Genomic DNA, 21,515 nt, shown 5'->3' with positions numbered 1-21,515 from the left:
ACAAGTTTAGTATATTGAACTCAAGTTCCTTCGTTTTACATAAAAATAACTTAAAATAACATATTGTCTTAAATTCCTGTGAGTTATTCAAATTTACCCAAGTTTATTCAACTTACGTTTTTAAGTTATTGGTTAAAAAAAATGAAAGTGTGAAGATTTGAAAATGCAGAGAGGTAGAGTGATAGGCAGCAAGTTAGAAAAGACTGGAGTACTTTTTACAACTTTAAAAGCGTGGGCGCATTGGGCTAAACACTTTTTAACCGACGCATAGCAGTTAATAATAACAAGGAGCAAAAAACTAAAGGGGATTACTTTCAGCTGCGTGAGTCACCAACACTCCAAAAAGTAATTCTGTGTTTTAGTCAGAAGAACTAATGTTATTAAGTTGAGTGAACTCACCGGCCAGTACAACTCCATTGTTTTCAACCGGAAAACTTAAAAAGGTTTGTTGAGCCAATGAAAAAATGTGATTTCAACCAACTTTTAGCTCTTTCTACAGTGTTGGTTCATGCAGCTTTCCTATTGGTTCCTGGTACCATATATCTGCATATTGGGTGTAGCCGCTCCCTTACTTACCATCTTTGTGTTGTCTGTTGCCCAAAGCTACCTTATTCTGGGCGTGCACTAATTATAATATATATGTTGATTGCCAGGCCAATATTTGCATATTGGGTGTGGTCTCTCCCTTACTTACCATCTTTGTGTTGTCTGTTGCCCAAAGCTACCTGATCCTGGGCGTGCAGTAATATGATATATGTGTTGATTGCCAGGCCTCAGTGTTGTAGGCTGTAAGAGCACATTAACTTTGTTGTGTTTGTAGTGATCACAGTATGCTGGCTTTGAGCTACAGAGTTCACTCTTTACTGAGTTTACTCTTATTCTGCCCCAGCATGATACTGTCAGTATTGGCAGTTAAATAATAATGTTAAAAATGTTTCTAATACTTATGGTTAACTTAAAAAAATAAGTTGTGTGAATATTACTGAAGTTTTACTAACTTGAAAGTGTGTGTTAAAATAAAGCTGAATTGTTAGTTTATTTGACTAAACAGAATTTTTTTTTTTTAAAAGGACAAATTAAACACTTGAGTTGTTTTAACTCAGTGCATCAAGTTGAAACAATAAGTAATGAGTATTTGAACAACTTGTTTAACTTAACATCTTGAGTTCATACAAATGTTTTCATCAAGTTGAGTTAACTCAGCTTTTTAAGGCAGCAGGGGAACTTATGTTGCTGAGTTTAACCAACTTAAAATGTTTTACAGTGCATGAACGAATGCCATGTGAGCTGATTTTGGAAAAAAAAGTGCTCCGGTGATCCGGTATAACCGGTATATAGTCCAGTGGAGAAGTGGGCAGGGGAAGAATGTTAGGATTTCGGCTCATGCTCATGAATATTCATGTATGCAAACAAATCACCTTTCATTGGCTAAAAGCACTGCGACACCAGAAGGTAGTGAGACAAACAACAGTTAGAAATGTTTTAAAATAAAGACATTTTTACACTAATAACAGTCTTTACAATGTCATATGTTACTTTATAACATGTGTAATAATGCCCTGCTACTGACCTAGTCTTATAGTATCTGCTGTAAGACACCAAATCCACCGGAGATCCTATTTAAACCTGTATTTACACACAGAGGTGGGTAGTCCAGGTCCAGAAAGTAAAAAAAAAAAAATTATGTTTAACTAGTGTAAACAGAACTGTTCTTAAACATACACCTACCTATCTCTGTTGTACTTGGCTGGTGGTGTTTTTCCTCCATAGACTAATTCTAACCATTTGTTTCTTAGCTCTGAATTACTGGGTAAAGTATATAAACACTGATGTGTTATTCGCACAAATAACACAGGAATGAACTGCATGCTGTTAGCTCCTAGCGCTGTTGGTTATCCCCTATCTGACGAGACGGCGTCGCCGCCCGGCTTCAGCTCTGTCTATGGGCGATCATGAGCCGAGGTGGGCGGGACTACGAATACTAATTCACGAGTTGATGTAGACACAGTGCTTTTCCTGATCGACTCGTTTTTTTTTTTCTGAATATTTTATTTTTTACTAGATACTGCAGACAATGAGGAAGAGGTTGAGGAAGAGTTTCATCAGCAATGCAGCATCATAAACAACTCAGAGAAAGCTACTGTATTTCACAGAGAACAAGAAAAAAAGATTATAAATAAAGCTGCTGCAAACATTCACACTGTGGTTTTAACAGCACTGGGACGCTGCAGTGCTTTTTACTTGCTGCACTGTATTATCAGTTAGCGCTGATCAGACGCTACACTCCGCAGTGTGTGTGTGTGTGTGTGTGTGTGTGTTATGTGAGTTATTCTCCGGGTGGTTCAGTGCGAGATGACCTGACCTTGAGAGAGCATTTCTGTCTGTGAGATTCTCCTCCCTGCTCCAGCCCACAGCACATCTCACTCAAAAAGGTGTTATTTTATTTTATTTTTTCCCTCCGCTGCAAAAGACACTTCCACTGCCGTAACCATGGTAACAGCTCATCTGTAACACATTTCAGGCCGGCGAAACCGCTGACACGTACACACCATCAGCTTCTGATGAATATGAATCTCCGTAATCACAGAAACACTGTCACAACACCCCTCGCCAGTCAAACGCAAGGCAGGCCAAATAAAATCACCCTGTGTGTTTTTCTAGGGATAATCAGCTGCTCACGTATCATCACTTACTGCGGCAGACACTTCAACAGACAATTATCAATTCTAATACCATCGCGCACTCATCTTTTCCATACTGTTCTAATAAATAATAGCAGTAATTAATGCAATTAGCCCACTCGTTTGTTTATATAATCATAATATACATATTTTTCTTTGAATTAAACTTTGCCTTAATTTCAGAGCGTATGTGTATTTCCAAAAACAAAAAAAAAAACATACTAATAGTGTTCATGTTCATAGAAATTTGTTTAAAAGGCCATAGAAGGTCAAAATGCATTTCCTTGGCACAGAAGTGACATACGAACGTCAATACAAAAAATAATCCAATATAATAAGAGACCACTTCAAAAAAAGAAGAGTTTTTTTTTTATTTTACCAAATTGAAAACCTCTGGAATATAATCAAGAGGAAGATGGATGATCACAAGCCATCAAACCACCAAACTGAGCTGCTTGAATTATTTCTGCACCAGGAGTAAAGCAGCATAAAGTTATCCAAAAGCAGTGTGTAAGACTGGTGGAGGAGAACATGATGCCAAGATGCATGAACAAAAAAACTGTGATTAAAAACCACCACCCTGCAGGGTTATTCCACCAAATATTAATTTCTGTCTTTTGTTATTTCAGCCATTTCTCATTTTCTGTAAATAAATGCTCTAAATGACGATATTTCTATTTGGAATTTGGGAGAAATGCTGTCTGTAGTTTATAGAAATATAGCAAAATCAGAGAAACTGATTCAGAAACTGAAGTGATCTCTTTATTTTTTCCAAAGCTGTTGATATCGAGATAATCTTACAGCACTTCTAGCTTCCCTCTGCTACTGACAACTTATATGGAGATGTGGATTTCATTTTTCAGCAGGACCAATCGGTCTTATATAATACTCTGATTTTCTGAGACACTGATTATTTTTTATTGGCTTTAAGCTATAATCATCAACAATAAAATAAATCAGGAATCAACCCAAATTCTGAAGGTTTGAAAATAAAAAAAATATGAAAAACTAGACAAACATAACAAAACTAAAAGTTTGAAGGACATGAACTGTTTGATTTTAAAATGAAGTTCAGAAAAGAGACAATTTTATGATTTTACTCATTATATTTTGACATCAGCAGATTTACTATTTTTATATTTTTTATATTACAATTACAGTTATGCTTTTCAGTAGTAATGTTCCTTATCAAACATTAAAGTTTTTTATGTTATGCTTGAATAGAAATCCTCAAGATTTAGGGTTTAATGTCACGCTGACCACTGACAAAAATCCTGGCCGGTTAATGGGTTAAAATACAGGGGTTGGACAATGAAACTGAAACACCTGTCATCATTTTAGTGTGGGATTTTAGGTTTCATGTCTAAATTGGAGCAGCCTGGTGTTCAATCTTCATTAATTGCACATTGCACCAGTAAGATCAGAGTGTGAAGGTTCAATTAGCAGAGTAAGAGCACAGTTCTGCTCTAAATATTACAATGCACACAACATTATGGGAGACATACCAGAGTTCAAAAGAGGACAAATTGTTGGTGCACGTCTTGCTGGAGCATCTGTGACCAAGACAGCAAGTCTTTGTGATGCATCAAGAGCCACGGTATCCAGGGTAATGTCAGCATACCACCAAGAAGAACCAACCACATCCAACAGGATTAACTGTGGACGCTGTAAGAGGAAGCTGTCTGAAAGGGATGTTCGGGTGCTAACCCGGATTGTATCCAAAAAAACATAAAACCACGGCTGATCAAATCACGCAGAATTCAATGAGCACCTCAACTCTCCTGTTTCTATATGATCTAGTGATATTCTATTTTTTTAGGTTGTACTACTAGTAATAAAAATCCTTCTATCCTGGTTTTAAGAGTCCTCCAGTTACTCCAGCAAAAGGAGGATAAACTTTTTCTTTTTAATGCTCTATTTCAGAATAAACGTTGAATAAGCAGGTGTCCCGATACTTCAGTCCACACGATGTATTTGTGTATTACTGGGCTGTTGCAGCAGGTTGCATGCTATCACTCTTACAGCCAACAGTAATGAGGTTAGGAGGTCAAATAAAGAGCATAGGAAAGATGAGCACTCAGGGGAGAAAGAGAACACGAACAGAGCGAGTCCAACAAGTACAACCTGCAAAGAGCCGAGGAGCCGAGAGCCGAGGGGAGAGCTTTTATTTCTCTAGGTTACACCCAACAAACATGTTCCTTAAGTAAAACTGGCAGGGGTGTTTATTTCACTGAAAAATATCATTTTATATACTTCATTTTGCTTGGAGTTTCAGTTTTATATCAATATAAAATGTCTGTTGTGCCTAAAATAGATTTTAAATAGTTTAAATTCCATACAAACATTGTTTAACTTTATATACTTCATATTTCTCAATGTTAACCTTCATTTTAAAGGGTTTTATGTGCATTATGTACAGTTTTTTTAATGTTGGTGGTGGAATTTAGCCATGTTTGCAGTAAAGATTATACATATCAAGCTATTTAAAACCTCTGTATCCAAAAAAAAATCAGTGTCCAGTGAAAGCCTGAATTCCAGGTGCCTCTCTACTTCATAAATATGACTGAGAAAATCCAGCAGAGATGTGCAAACTTAAAAAAAAATGTAAAATATAAAATATATTCTGGTTTGTTTAACACTTTGTTGTTTACTAAATAATTCCATGTGTTTTTCTTTATAGTTTGGATGAGTTTGGGCTGTATATTGTTATACATTCATTTTAGAACACAGATGGTTTTGATTTAATACAGGTTTTTTAATGTATGGGTGAAAAGCTGAGTTATAATTTTAAGGGGAGTAAAATGTGTGACTGTATGGTTTTAATACAGTACCTCTAGTTGTTACCTAATTTTACATAGTAAAGTGGCACTGAAATAATGGGGGCTCATCCAGGATTATACAATTTTTAATCCTATCTTTGGCATTTTTAATAAAATTGTGAAATGTAATTAATACGGTGAGGAATCTGTTAGCTAGTTGATAACTGCTAACTTTTTCTACATGTAGAGCTTCATAGTAATAATAATAATTATAATAATAGAAATAATAATAATAATAATAATAATAATAATAATAATAATAATAATAATAATAATAATAATAATTGTGGTACTACTTATAAGCTATTAAGACATCAATGCCTCTTTAACTTCTGGTGTATTCCCAACTGCTTTCAAACAAGCACATGTGACACCACTGCTTAAAAAGCCTTCTCTCAACCCCGCCCAGGTTGATAACTACAGACCGGTCTCACTGCTACCCTTTCTCTCTAAAACACTAGAAAGAGCAGTTCTAAATCAGGTCTCTGGCTTCCTCTCCCAGAATGACCTCCTGGACCAGAACCAATCTGGATTCAAAAAAGGACACTCTACCGAGACGGCTCTGTTGTCTGTGACTGAAGCATTGAAAACTGCCAGAGCTGCAGGTCAGTCCTCAGTGCTCATTCTGCTGGACCTCTCGGCCGCCTTCGACACGGTCAACCACGACTTCCTCCTAACTATACTCTCAAACATGGGGATCTCAGACAATGTGCTGTCATGGTTCAGATCATACCTCACTGGGCGCTCGTTCAAGGTGTCGTGGCAAGGACAGCTGTCCTCAGCCCACTCCCTATCCACTGGGGTTCCCCAAGGTTCGGTACTGGGTCCCCTTCTCTTCTCAATATACACTGCCTCTCTTGGTCAGGTTATCCACTCACATGGCTTTTCCAACCATTGCTTTGCTGATGACACCCAGCTATACCTGTCGTTCTCACCTGAAGATCACTCAATCTCTGCACGGATATCGCAGTGTCTCTCTGACATATCCTCTTGGATGAAGGAGCATCACCTTCAATTAAATCTCTCAAAGACTGAACTTCTGGTCATACCAGCAAAACCATCTTTTCAACACAACTTCTCTATAAGCATCGACTCTCTCTCTCTCTCACCGACAAAGGTTGCTAGGAACCTGGGTGTTCTGGTTGATGACCAACTCTCCTTCACGCACCATGTGGCCTCAGTTGCTCGATCCTGCCGCTTCGCGCTTAATAACATCCGAAAAATTAGACAGTTTCTGACGCAACAGGCCACCCAACTCCTGGTGCAAGCGGTCGTCATCTCACGCCTCGACTACTGCAATGCCCTGCTAACTGGCCTCCCGGCCTGTGTAGTAAAACCACTCCAAATGATCCAGAATGCAGCAGCACGTCTGGTCTTCAACCAGCCAAAACGGGCACATGTCACCCCGCTGCTCATTGAGCTCCATTGGCTACCAGTTGATGCTCGCATCAAATTCAAAACTCTTACAATCGCCTACAAGGTGATGACAGAACAGGCTCCTTCCTACCTGCACTCGCTCCTGAAGACTTACGCCACTTCCCGCCCGCTGCGCTCCTCCAATGAACGTCGCCTCGCTTTGCCAAACATTCACACAAAGCAATCCAGACTGTTCTCATACAGAGTTCCCCAATGGTGGAACAAACTACCCTCCACTACCAGATCAGGAGAATCTCTCACTATCTTTAATAAACTCCTGAAGACAGAGCTCTTCAAAGAGCACTTACTCTCCTAACACCTCTAACTAACTAACTACTTCTAACCCCATTTCCTTCTTGCCCTCCTTCACTTCTTCCCTTCGACCTCCTTTAAGCCCTATCTAAAAATGGGTTATCTAAATTCCTATTACTTTTGTACTTCATTATTGTAAGTCGCTTTGGAAAAAAGCGTCTGCCAAATGTAATGTAATGTAAAAGTTGTAAATACTTTGAAAACATTAATAAGCACTTAATAAACATATAAATAGAAAGAACAGTGACAGTGACTTTTTTAACATATCTTATTAAATAGTATAGAAGGTCAGTGTAGTCATTTAATATGTTATTATAGCTAAATAAATAAAGTTATTAATATAAATTATGTTAATGATAACTGATGGAAAAGACTAGGTAAGATATGTATCTAGTAATAACCAAGGTTTAACAGTATAAATGAATGTGGAATCACTATTTAGTACACAGCAGACCACTCTTGCCTTCTATATATGTGTTGTAACTGCTTATTAATGGTTTATAACCTAATTAATACAATAAAAAAATATAATAATGACATTATCTAATTTTCAGTATACAAGTGTCAGTGCACAACCAGTGTATTTTTTGTAAGAAACAGGGATTTTTTAGGATATATTAGTAAATTATTATAATATGTCAAAAAAAATAAACTGTCCTAAAAATCTGCCTCCTGTAACAGTATTTAACTGTTAGAAAATAATAAAGCTCCTGTCAAAGCTGGCCGTGTTTCAGAGCCACTTGTGTGATTTAACAGTTTTAACAAGTAAGGTTTAGATTATATTTCCTATCATGAAGGGTAGAATATTCACATGTTTGTTTTTAATTGGACTGGATTTGATAGGATTATACTTTATTAAAACCCTCCAGGGAATCTTGCCTTCTGTGCCTTTTACAGGATACAAGGACACGATATTCACAATATCCTCTTACATCCTGTCCGACGTACCATTACACACAGCTCAGAGAGAGAGGAGTGTGAGCGGAGTGAGGGAAAGTCTTAAAATTTATATAATTTAGCTTTTTTAATCCAATTTTAGGATAACCCTCCCCCTTTAAGAAAGTACATTTACATTTACTGCATTTATTATTTATTTTGCGGAATTTATTATGCTCTAATTCACAGCAACAGGTTATTCCTATTACAGAGATGGGCCAATGTAGTGTTAGGAGTCTAGCCCAAGGACTCAACAAGGTCTTCAATAAAGGCCATATGTGTTAAGTGCATGACTTACAGGTGCATCTAAAAAAAAATTAGAACATCATTGAAAAGTTACTTTATTTCAGTAATTCATTTCAAAATGTAAAAAAAAAACCTCATATATTATATAGATGTATTAAACACAGAGTGATCTATTTTAAGAGTTTATTTATTTTATTATGTCTTACAGCCAATAAAACCCAAAAATCAGTGTTTCAGAAAATTAGAATATTATATAAGACCCATTGGTACTTTTGGCAGTGTGGGCAGTGTGCCAAGTCCTGCTGGAAAATGAAATCTGCATCTCCATAAAAGTTGTCAGTAGCAGAGGGAAGCTGTAAGATATGAAGTGCTGTAAGATTTTGTGGGAAAATAAAACTGCACTGACTTTAGACTTGATAATAAAACACAGTGGATCAACACCAGCAGATGACAGACATGACTCTCCAAACCATCACTGATTGGTGGAAACTTCACACTAGACCTCGAGCAGTTTGGACTGTGTGTCTCTCCACTCTTCCTCCAGACTCTGATCCCTTGATTTACTTTAAATGAAATGTAAAATGTACTGATGATCAGTGATGGTTTGGAGAGACGTGTCTGTCATCTGCTGGTGTTGATCCACTGTGTTTTATTATCAAGAATAAAGTCAACTTTTATAGAGATGTGGATTTCATTTTCCAGCAGGATTTGGCACTCTGCCCACACTGTGTTCCAAAAGTACCAATTGGTCTTATATAATATTCATATTTTCTGAGACACTGATTTTTGGGTGTTTATTGGCACAAAGCTGGACTCTAATAACTAATTAAGCGACATCTGAAGGCAACTTATTTTAGTGGAGTTTATTTAGGGGTGTTTAGGGGTTTTGCACGTCACACTTGTCAGATTTTTTTATACTTGATTAAAATGTTGAAAATTTGATCACAATCATATGCTACTTTGTGTTGGTCCATCTCTTAAAATCTCCAAAAAAATATATATATATATATATTTTTTTTTACAAGTTTTTTGTTATAAGGTGATACGTTTGCAAGCCACTGTACTAATTTCAATTAATATGTTTTAAAATTGATCATAAGATTTGCGTTAAATATGATATACTGCAATTATTTTTTTTTCTTCCGTTTGTTAGTTCAGCATTTTTAAATTTCCCAATGCTCACAACCGTGTTCTGTTTAATGAGGCGCCAGTTCCTGACTATTTCTCAGAACTCGCCCTCAGTAAATTCTGTTCAGCAGAACCCAAAAGCAATTTTCACTTCTGCTCCCTGTAGCTGGTAAAAGAACACAGCAATGAAAAGCATGTGAGTGCTAACAGCCTGTAACAGTGTTCAGCAGGAGCTGCAGTGCTGCTCACTAGTGCACTGAAAAGCACCATTCACTAATCCTGAGCAGGAAGGCAGGAGTACTCAGAGTTTGGTTCTAATTATAACAAATAACAAAAGCTTGTATCCCTTAAAAATGCAACGCCACCCCCCTGCAACTCTCTCAGAGCTGCACACTGATGTTTGCTGGTAATTTGTTGCTACTTAAACCTTTTTAGATTGTTTTGTTTGAGGTTGTCTGACAAAATTCAACTCATTTATGTGGACTGATTTCATTAAGTAGTTTTTAAACACCTTAAATTCAGTGTTTTTTCATTATTTCAAAATGTTCTGCATTGTAGATTAATAATAAAGACATCAGAGATGAGGACTCGTGAAAAGGTTGGTAACATTAATATATATTTTAGCTGCTATCTACTATCTACTGGCTGACATTAAATGTAGATAAATACATAGCTGTACTGTCGACTTACAGGCAGGTTACATGTTGCCATTACACTGGATTTGAGTACGAGGATAGAGGAATGTGTTAATGTATAGTAGATTTAAAATATGTCAGTAGAGTTGCAGTGTAATTTACAACAGCATTTTAGCGCCACTTATAAAAAAAATACAAACAGTTTACTTTGAGAATGAAGTCGTGATATAACAAGATTTAAGTCATAATATTATGAGATTAAAGTTGTAATATTACGATACTAAAGTCAAGCATTTTCTGCTCATGACCTATTTCAGGGCTGCTGTGATTACCATCAGTGCTAATTATTAATGCTCTGTTGCTACAGTTAGATAAAACAGTGTCCAGATTTTGAGCAGTATAGACTAGTATGGGATAGTGTAGTAAATACAGGGAGTATTGGAGAAGTACAAGTCATATAAGGTAGTATGGAGAGTTCATGGTAGTATAGAGCAGTGTAGAATATTAAAGGGTATTATAGCATATTATTATATTGGTAGTATATGGTATTATATGGTAGTATAGCATATTATAGGGTAGTGCAGGGTATTATAGGGTATTATAGCACATTATGTGGTAGTGTATGGATATTATATGGTAGTATATATATTATGTGGATATTATAGGGTAGTGAAGGGTATCATAGGGTATTATAGCATAGTATAGGCTAGTGTAGGGTATTATAGCGTATTATAGTATTTTATAGGGTAGTGTATGGTATTTTAGGGTATTATAGAATATTATAGGGTAGTGTAGGGTATTATAGGGTATTATAGAATATTACAGGGTAGAGTATTATAGAATATTACAGGGTAGTGTAGGGTATTATAGAATATTATAGGGTAGTGTAGGGTATTATAGGGTATTATAGAATATTACAGGGTAGTGTAGGGTTTTATAGGGTATTATAGAATATTATAGGGGAGTGTTGGGTATTATAGAATATTACAGGGTAGTGTAGAGAATTATAGAATATTATAGGGTAGTGTTGGGTATTATAGAATATTATAGGGTAGTGTTGGGTATTATAGAATATTATAGGGTAGTGTTGGGTATTATAGAATATTATAGGGTAGTGTAGAGTATTATAGAATATTATAGGGTAGTGTTGGGTATTATAGAATATTATAGGGTAGTGTAGGGTATTATAGAATATTATAGGGTAGTGTTGGGTATTATAGAATATTACAGGGTAGTGTTGGGTATTATAGAATATTATAGGGTAGTGTAGAGTATTATAGAATATTATAGGGTAGTGTAGAGTATTATAGAATATTATAGGGTAGTGTTGGGTATTATAGAATATTATAGGGTAGTGTTGGGCATTATATAATATTATAGGGTAGTGTAGAGTATTATAGAATATTATAGGGTAGTGTTGGGTATTATAGAATATTACAGGGTAGTGTAGGGTATTATAGGGTATTATAGAATATTATAGGGTAGTGTTGGGTATTATAGAATATTATAGGGTAGTGTAGAGTATTATAGAATATTAAAGGGTAGTGTTGGGTATTATAGAATATTATAGGGTAGTGTAGGGTATTATAGAATATTATAGGGTAGTGTTGGTATTATAGAATATTATAGGGTAGTGTAGGGTATTATAGAATATTACAGGGTAGTGTAGGGTATTATAGGGTATTATAGAATATTATAGGGTAGTGTTGGGTATTATAGAATATTACAGGGTAGTGTAGGGTATTATAGGGTATTATAGAATATTATAGGGTAGTGTTGGGTATTATAGAATATTATAGGGTAGTGTAGAGTATTATAGAATATTAAAGGGTAGTGTTGGGTATTATAGAATATTATAGGGTAGTGTAGGGTATTATAGAATATTATAGGGTAGTGTTGGTATTATAGAATATTATAGGGTAGTGTAGGGTATTATAGAATATTATAGGGTAGTGTTGGGTATTATAGAATATTACAGGGTAGTGTTGGGTATTATAGAATATTATAGGGTAGTGTAGAGTATTATAGAATATTATAGGGTAGTGTAGAGTATTATAGAATATTATAGGGTAGTGTTGGGTATTATAGAATATTATAGGGTAGTGTTGGGTATTATAGAATATTACAGGGTAGTGTAGGGTATTATAGGGTATTATAGAATATTATAGGGTAGTGTTGGGTATTATAGAATATTATAGGGTAGTGTAGAGTATTATAGAATATTAAAGGGTAGTGTTGGGTATTATAGAATATTACAGGGTAGTGTAGGGTATTATAGAATATTATAGGGTAGTGTTGGGTATTATAGAATATTATAGGGTAGTGTTGGGTATTATAGAATATTACAGGGTAGTGTAGGGTATTATAGGGTATTATAGAATATTATAGGGTAGTGTTGGGTATTATAGAATATTATAGGGTAGTGTTGGGTATTATAGAATATTACAGGGTAGTGTAGAGTATTATAGAATATTATAGGGTAGTGTAGGGTATTATAGAATATTATAGGGTAGTGTTGGTATTATAGAATATTATAGGGTAGTGTAGGGTATTATAGAATATTATAGGGTAGTGTTGGGTATTATAGAATATTACAGGGTAGTGTTGGGTATTATAGAATATTATAGGGTAGTGTAGAGTATTATAGAATATTATAGGGTAGTGTAGAGTATTATAGAATATTATAGGGTAGTGTTGGGTATTATAGAATATTATAGGGTAGTGTTGGGTATTATATAATATTATAGGGTAGTGTAGAGTATTATAGAATATTATAGGGTAGTGTTGGGTATTATAGAATATTACAGGGTAGTGTAGGGTATTATAGGGTATTATAGAATATTATAGGGTAGTGTTGGGTATTATAGAATATTATAGGGTAGTGTAGAGTATTATAGAATATTAAAGGGTAGTGTTGGGTATTATAGAATATTACAGGGTAGTGTAGGGTATTATAGAATATTATAGGGTAGTGTTGGGTATTATAGAATATTATAGGGTAGTGTTGGGTATTATAGAATATTACAGGGTAGTGTAGGGTATTATAGGGTATTATAGAATATTATAGGGTAGTGTTGGGTATTATAGAATATTATAGGGTAGTGTTGGGTATTATAGAATATTATAGGGTAGTGTAGAGTATTATAGAATATTATAGGGTAGTGTTGGGTATTATAGAATATTACAGGGTAGTGTAGGGTATTATAGAATATTATAGGGTAGTGTTGGGTATTATAGAATATTATAGGGTAGTGTTGGGTATTATAGAATATTATAGGGTAGTGTTGGGTATTATAGAATATTACAGGGTAGTGTAGGGTATTATAGGGTATTATAGAATATTACAGGGTAGTGTAGGGTTTTATATGATATTATAGAGTATTATAGCATATTATAGAGTAGTGCAGGGAGTACATTGCTATATCTTACAGTATCAGTGTGTAGAACTCAATTGTGAAGCTGATATCTGCATTGACAGAAAGCAAACCTGCAAGGAGTGTTGAGCAGCACTGCCCCCAGACCTATAATATTCAATATGATTGAAAACTGTGATTTTTTAAATATTTATAAGGGTTTATGTAGGACAGGTGAGAACTAACAGTTCAGTCTGAATAAATACAAAAACAGTAAAAGCACAATCAGTACTGTTCACAAAACATCCAGCCCTGAACGTTTTCAGTGCATTGTCCTGAATATTTCCTCTCTGGTTGAAATAATCCTGGAACTTAAAGGGGATTTTAAACTATTGTGACAAATAGAAGAACCTTTCCGGTCAGTGTAATTTATTCTTGTCGCATTTAAGAACAGTACGATAGCTCTTAGATCAGTGAGCAATTCCCAGCGAGGTTTCTCTTTGATACTCTCTCTCTCTCTGAGTCTCTAAACTAAACGGTTAGAACTGGGTACTTGTGGGTACTTCAGGTCTTGTTATGACTCCACAGTAAAGCAGTGCAGTCATTTTAAAAGATTCCTAGAGGAACAATATGTGTGATACTTAAAGACTGACTACTCAGACCACTTAAACAAAAAGTGAAGAAACTGAGCACACGGGATCGTCTGCTTACAAATATAACATTGTTCCAGAGGAATAAAGGCCTGCTAATCAAACAAGCAAAACCCCAACGTTACCGTTAAATTGGTAATTGGTATCTCCATCAAACCTGTAGCTCTCTCCACAGTCATGCATTGCTACTAAAGTCATGTTTCCCATAAAATGCATCAGGAAAAATATAAATTATAAGTCATATTTCCCTTTTCTACAGTTATGTGAAGAAACTACACTGCCGTAATTAGGCGATACAACAAAACTAGCAGCACTGAGAGACTGGAATTTTAACAGAACCACTTATATAACCATTTTATCTTTTTATATAACTATATTATTAGGTAGTTACTTACCTAATGAGGGCTGAGATCTTCGTGCAACATTGATGATGTCCACCATACATCAGGGAGTGCAAATGCACCAGACAGTTCTGAAAGAACAAAAAGTAAAAGTAGTAAAAGCAGATACTAAAAAGACAATCTCTGGATTAGGCATTTCAAAATGTTAAAATAGCAGCATTTAAAAAGATGTGAGTCATTATCAGAACACCTGTAAGGACATATATGTATAGCATGGACAGTATAGGTGAGTATAATTGACAACAGGGTAGTATAATTGAGTATAAGGTAATATAATTGAGTATAAGGAGGTAAAGTGTAGTATAAGGAGTATATGAGAGTATAGAGTGTTTAGGGTAGTATAGTGGATTATAAGGCAATATAATGTAGTATAAGACGTATATAAGAGTATAGAAGTGTTTAGACAGTATAGAGTCTATAGGAAAGAATAATTGAGCTTAAGGCTCAGTGTAGTATAATGAGTATGTGAGAGTATAGAGTAATTTAGATAGTATAGAGACTATAAGTTAGTATAATTGAGTATAAAGCAGTATTGTGCAGTTAAGAGAGTATATGAGAGTATAGAGTAGTATACATTATAGGGTAGTAAAAGGGAGTATAAGGCAGTATAGTGTGTCATAAGGAGTATATGAGAGTATAGCAGTTGTATATTGAGTATAAAGCAGTATAGTGTAGAATAAGCACTACATGGGTGTATAGAGTAGCTTAGGTAGTATAGAGACTATAGTGTAGTATAATTCAGTAAAAGGCAATATAGTGTAGTGTAAGGACTATATGGGAGTATAGAGTAGTTTAGGGAGTATAGAGAGCATAGGGTAATATAAGTATAAGGCAGTATAGTGAGTATAGGGTAGTATAGGGAGTATAAAGTAGCATGGGAAAGTACAGTAGTATAGGGGAGTATGTGTTACTATGTTGAATATAGAGTATGATAAGAAGTACAAAGTAGTATAGGATAGTAAAGGAAGTACATGAGAGTATAGGTTACTATATTGAGTCTAGCATAGTGTAAGGAGTATATGAGAGTATAGGTTACTAGGTTGAGTATAGGATAGTATAAGGAGTATAAAGCAGTATAGGATAGTATAGGAAGAGTATAAGTTACTATATTGAGTACACGGTGGTTTAGACAGTATAGAATATAGGGTAGTATAAGGGAGTATATGAAGTATAGGCTAGTATTGTGTAGTACAGGCAGTACAGGGGAATGTAGTGTAGTATGCAGTGGTTTATGTGTTTAGTGTTTAGTGTAGTATGTAGTGTTTTATTTTCATTTTATCTATTTTTTTATTATTATTATTCTTATAGTTATTATATTATTATTTTACGATGTTAATAGTTTTGTATTTTTGCTTTTTATCTTATTTTGATTTTCTTTTATTGTTATTACTATTTTTATTATTATTGCTTTTATTGTTGTTAGTTCATTTATTTACAAGTTAGTTTTAGCTCATTTTAACCCACTTTTGTTGTATTAGTCTTCCTTTCTTTAGATTTGAATTTTTGTCAATTAAACCATACTTAATTATAATCATTAATTTTATTTTTTTTATTTATTTATTATTATTATTATTATTATTATTATTATTATTATTATTATTATTATTATTATTATTATTATTATTATTATATATTTTTTTATCTATTCTTATATTTTATTTACTGATATTTTACAATAATTAAATTTACCTTTATTTTCTCTGTTATGTCAATCCCTGTTTCTGTAAATGCTCGGCTACATTGAAAATGAGGGCTGCCCTCACCAGATTCTGCAACAGCTTCTACCCCCAAGCCATCAGACTCCTTAACTGCAGAGACTGAACTGATGGTTTTTCTGTACATGCACACACACTCTTACCCCACTTACCCCAGAAAATGGAAAGCACTAAAAACCCTACTACCTCACTGGACTCTATTGCACACTGTGTAATAGAGTAATTACTACCTCACTGGTCTTTTTTGCACACTGCAAAATTTGCACACTGTCTTGTTATTTATTACTCTTTGTCTGTATTGTGTTGTATTGTCTGTCTGCACTTTTGTACTGTTGCACTATTGTTCTGTCTACACTGTGTTTATGTGCACCATGGTCCCTGGAGGAACGTTGTTTCGTTTCACTGTGTACTCTGTATATAGCTGAAATGACAATAAAAACCACTTTGACTTTGACTTTGACTTGAATGTACATCCGAGTTAAAATAAAGGTTGATTGATAGTGTAGGGTAGCGTGGGGAGTATAGGGTAGTATAGGGAGGTGGAGGGTAGTAGTGTGAATATAGGGTAATGTTGGATAGTACATGAGAGCATTAGGGAGTATAATTATACTCTTAGAGGTTCTTTTATTGTTTGAATTACCTTTTTATTTACTTTATCTTCAAGAGTTTAGACACTGTGACGATTCTTCTAAATCTAAGTTTATCTTGCTCTTCTGTCACTATACGCTTTTTTTTGGAACAATAAGCTGCAGTTATTGTTTTTTTTTTGGTTTGTTCTGGTAAAATTAGCAAGTGAAATCCACAAGGACAGCAGCAACATTACCCGTTTTAATGGGAATGCTCTAAAGTCTGGTTCGGATAATTACATCATTATCTATCAATCAATCACCATCCAGTGTCTGCAGAACTACATCAATCTCAGAGCCACAACAAAATGTATAGCATACATCCTGAATTATTTACCAGCCTGGACACTTTAATAACCCTGAAGGTTGATGAATGAAGTTCAGCCTAAGCCGTGCTCACTTCATCATGTTTAATGCCGGCACGGTCGGGAAATTCTCAGATAAGGAAGAACAGCAACAAATGATGCAGAGTTTCACAAATTTTCCATGATAAAATGCAGTGCCTGCTGAGCATTCTTCATTCACTGTACCTTTAACCAGCACACATAAATAACCAGAGTGCTGGAGACGGATTTACACTGGATAAAGCCATAAGACTAAGAACTGGAGGGAAACAGTGTTGTGACATTTTGATAAGGACTGCATAGTGTTTTATGTGTTTTATGAATATAAACCTTAAGCCTTTACTCTACTCTCTAAATAATAAAGCTGACAAAAAGACTACGCTACAGTATATACGCCTCTTTTAGCTCTTTTTAAGAATTCTTTCATGCCTGCCTTGTTTGGTTTGGACTTTTACTTTAACTGAACAAAAATAACAGGTGTGAAATGTACTGTAAAAAAAAAAAAAATATATATATATATATATTTGCTCTGACCAAAAGAGATTTCAGTCCAGATCTATAAAACCATGATCCAGTTCATTGGCAGTGTTAAAAAACATCTAATGTTTAGGTAGTATAGAGAGTATGGGGTAGTATAAGGTAGTATATGGAGTATAGAGCAGTATAGGCTTGTATGGGGAAGTATAGGGTTTCATAAGGAGTATAAGAGTGTATAGGTTACTATATTGAGAACAGAAGCAGAGAATATATAAAGATATTAGAGATTACAGTATAAGATAATATAAGAAGTATAAGAGAGTATAGGTTATTATATTGAGCATTGGGTAGTATAGATAGTATAGGTAGTATAGGGAATATAGTGCAATATAGGCTAGTATGGGGGAGCATAGGGTTTTATAAGGAGTATAAGGTAGTATAAAAAATAGAGGAGAGTAAAGGTTACTATAGAGAGTATAGGATAGTATAGGAAATATAGTGCAATATAGGCTAGTATGGGGGAGCATAGGGTTTTATAAGGAGTATAAGGTAGTATAAGAAGTATAAGAGAGCATAGGTTACTATATTGAGAATAGAAGTACAGAATATATAAAGGTATTAGAGAAAGTATGGGTTTTGTATGAGTCTAGGGTAGTATACAGAGTACAGTGCAGTATGGGCTAGTATGGGATAGTATAGGGTTTTATAAGGAGTATAAGGTAGTATAAGAATTATAGGAGAGTATAGATTACTATACTGAGCATAGGGTAGCATAGGTAGTATAGAGAATATAGGGTATTATAAGAGAGTCTAAGGTAGTATAGCGCACTATAGTCTAGTATGAGGTAGTATAGGGTTGTAAAAGGAGTATAAGGTAGTATAAGAAGTACTGAAGGGTATAGGTTTTTATATTAAACATTAGGTAGTATAGGTAGTATAGAGCAGTATAGGCTAGTATGAGATAGTATAGGGTTGTATAGGGAGTATATGGTAGTTGAGTATAAGGTATAGGGAGTATAAGGTATTATAAGAAGTATAGGAGAGTATTGGTTACTATAGTGAGCATAGGGTATTATATAGAGTATTAAGAATATAGGCTAGTATACGGTAGTATAAGAGGTATAGGAGAGTATAGGTACTATAGTGAGTATGGGGTAGTATAAGGGCATACAAGGTAATATAGGGAGTATAAGAGAGAATAAGGTACTACATTGAGAACAGGGTAGTATAGATAGTATAAAGAATATAGGGTAGTCTAAGGTAGTAGAAAGAGTATAGTGCAGGATAGGCTCGTATGGGGTAGTATAGGGTTGTATAAGAAGTGTATGTTAATAAAATAAGTATAGGAGATTATAGGTTACTATAGTGAATATATGGTAGTATAAGGGAATATAAGGTAGTATAAGGAGTATAGATAGTATAGATAGTATTAATAATATAGGGTAGTATAAGGGAGTCTAAGGTAGTATAAGGAATATAATGCCATATAGGCCAGGTTTAGGGTAGTATAGGGTTGTATAAGGAGTATATGTTAATATGTTATTATAGGCTACTATAGTGAATTTATGGTAGCACAAGGGAGTATAAGGTAGTATAGGGAGTATAGGGTAGTATAGGGAGTATAAGGAAAAATAAGGAAGTATAGAGAGTATAGTACAGTATAGGCTAGTATGGGGTAGTATAGGGTTGTATAAGGAGTATAAGGTAGTATAAGGAATATAGGAGAGTATAGGTTACTACAGTGAGTATGGGGTACTGAAAAGAGTACAGGGTAATATTAGGGCGTACAAGGAGAAATAGGGAACATAGGGCAGTATAAGGTAGTATAGGGAGTATAGTGCAGTATAGGCTAGTATGGGGTAGTATATGGTTGTATAAGGAGTATAAGGTAGTATAAGAAATATAAGAGCGTATAGGTTACTACAGTAAGTATGGGGTACTGAAGAGAGTATAGGGTAGTATAGGGAGTATAGTACAGTTTAGGCTAGTATGGGGTAGTATAGGGTTGTATGAGAGTATAAGGTAGTATTGAGAGTTTAGGAGAGTATAGGATACTATAGTGAGTATATGGTAGCATAAGGGAGTATAAGGTAGTATAGGGAGTATAGTGCAGTTTAGGCTAGTATGGGGTAGTATAGGGTTGTATGAGAGTATAAGGTAGTATAGAGAGTATAGGAGAGTATAGGATACTATAGTGAGTACAGGGTAGCGTACAGGCGTATAGGGGGAATAGTGCAGTATAGGCTAGCGGTGTATAAGATAGTATATAAACTATAGGAGTGTATAGATTACTATAGAGAGTATATGGTAGCATAAGGGAGTATAAGGTAGTATAGGGAGTATAGTGCTGTATAGGCTAGTATGTGGTAGTTTGGTGAGTTCAAGTATTAAAAGGAAGTATAACTCATATAAGGTAGTATTAGAGAGTACATTGTAGTATAGAGCAGTATAGGGTAGTAAAGGTAAAGTAGAAAACATGTACAGTATAGAATTTAAGCAACACATCAATCTTGATTTGGACTTGCAGGTGTAAAAATGGCCCTAAAGAGTTTCTTTGTTGAATTACATGAATAAATAACTTTATTAGTATATGAGAGTATTATTCTACAGGCAGTATGTCTCTACAGGGACTTGAGAAGCTCTATTTCTATAGCCGAATGCATGCATTAAAAAAGGGGTGTCCACAAGCATTTAGACACACACTGCAGTTTTCTCTTGTACATTCCTAGATGGGTGGAGCTCCAGATAATGACTGAAATCTGTTCATATCAGAAAGAGGCTGAAATACACAAGACTGACGCTGTTAGCTGTGGCTCCAAGCTTAACATTTAAATATGTGAGAACATAATAAGCTGTTGGTCTATTTCTGCATCACTGAATGTACCTTTAGCTTTTAGAGGAATGACAAATGAAAGGAAAATTATGGTGCATGCACACTTTCTAAAAGACAGGCTGAACAGAAATGAAAGTTCAGAGCTCTGTTCTTACAGACGTCCCTGATGCAGAGACATTTTTATACTGTGAAGTTAGTTAGTTTATTCACTGACATGCCACATGTCACGGGATAGAAACTATACACTGCAAAAAATCCATTGGCAAAAACTAGACAAAATATATGCAAATGAAGACAAATATATGTATATTAAGCAAAACAATCTGCCAATGGGGTAAGCAAAATTGTCTTAGTAATATTTCTTACAAAAAGCAACGGAAAAGTCTCAAAATGAGTGAAGTGACACCTAAACCAAGCAAAAAAGTCCCTGTTTTTGGACACAAGAATCAGAATAACTTGATTGCTGCTTGATTGTGCTTATTTTTAGTTCAAATAACTTAAAATAAGGTACAAATTCTAAGTAAGAATGATTAAGATAACTATCCATAAAATAAGCAAAATAATCCTAACACTTACACACAATGCTTAGTAAGACAAAAAACAGTCTTATCAGAGAAGAAAATAAGATTTATTGCCTTAAATTTAGAAAATTTCACTTGTTAAGATTTAGTTTTTTGCAGTGTACAAGCATTGTGTCCCATGACTTTCACGTTTTATGTTCCACACTGCAAAAAAATAAATCTTAGCGAGTGAAATTATCTTATTTCAAGGAAACAAGCTTCCATGCACTGCAAAGAAAATCCACTGGCAAAAATGGGGCAAAATATATGTAAATTAATATGTAAATGCTTTAATTAAGCAAAAAAAGAAAAGAAAAATAAAAAGTTTTCTTAGTAAGATTTATTAAAATAAGTTCAATAACATTAATACATTTTAAAATGAG

The sequence above is a fragment of the Astyanax mexicanus genome, chromosome 15 (assembly GCF_023375975.1).
Source record: "Astyanax mexicanus isolate ESR-SI-001 chromosome 15, AstMex3_surface, whole genome shotgun sequence".
NCBI classification, from domain to species: domain Eukaryota; kingdom Metazoa; phylum Chordata; class Actinopteri; order Characiformes; family Acestrorhamphidae; genus Astyanax; species Astyanax mexicanus.
The sequence above is the reverse complement of the archived record's forward strand: the minus strand, read 5'-3'. Positions refer to the sequence as shown.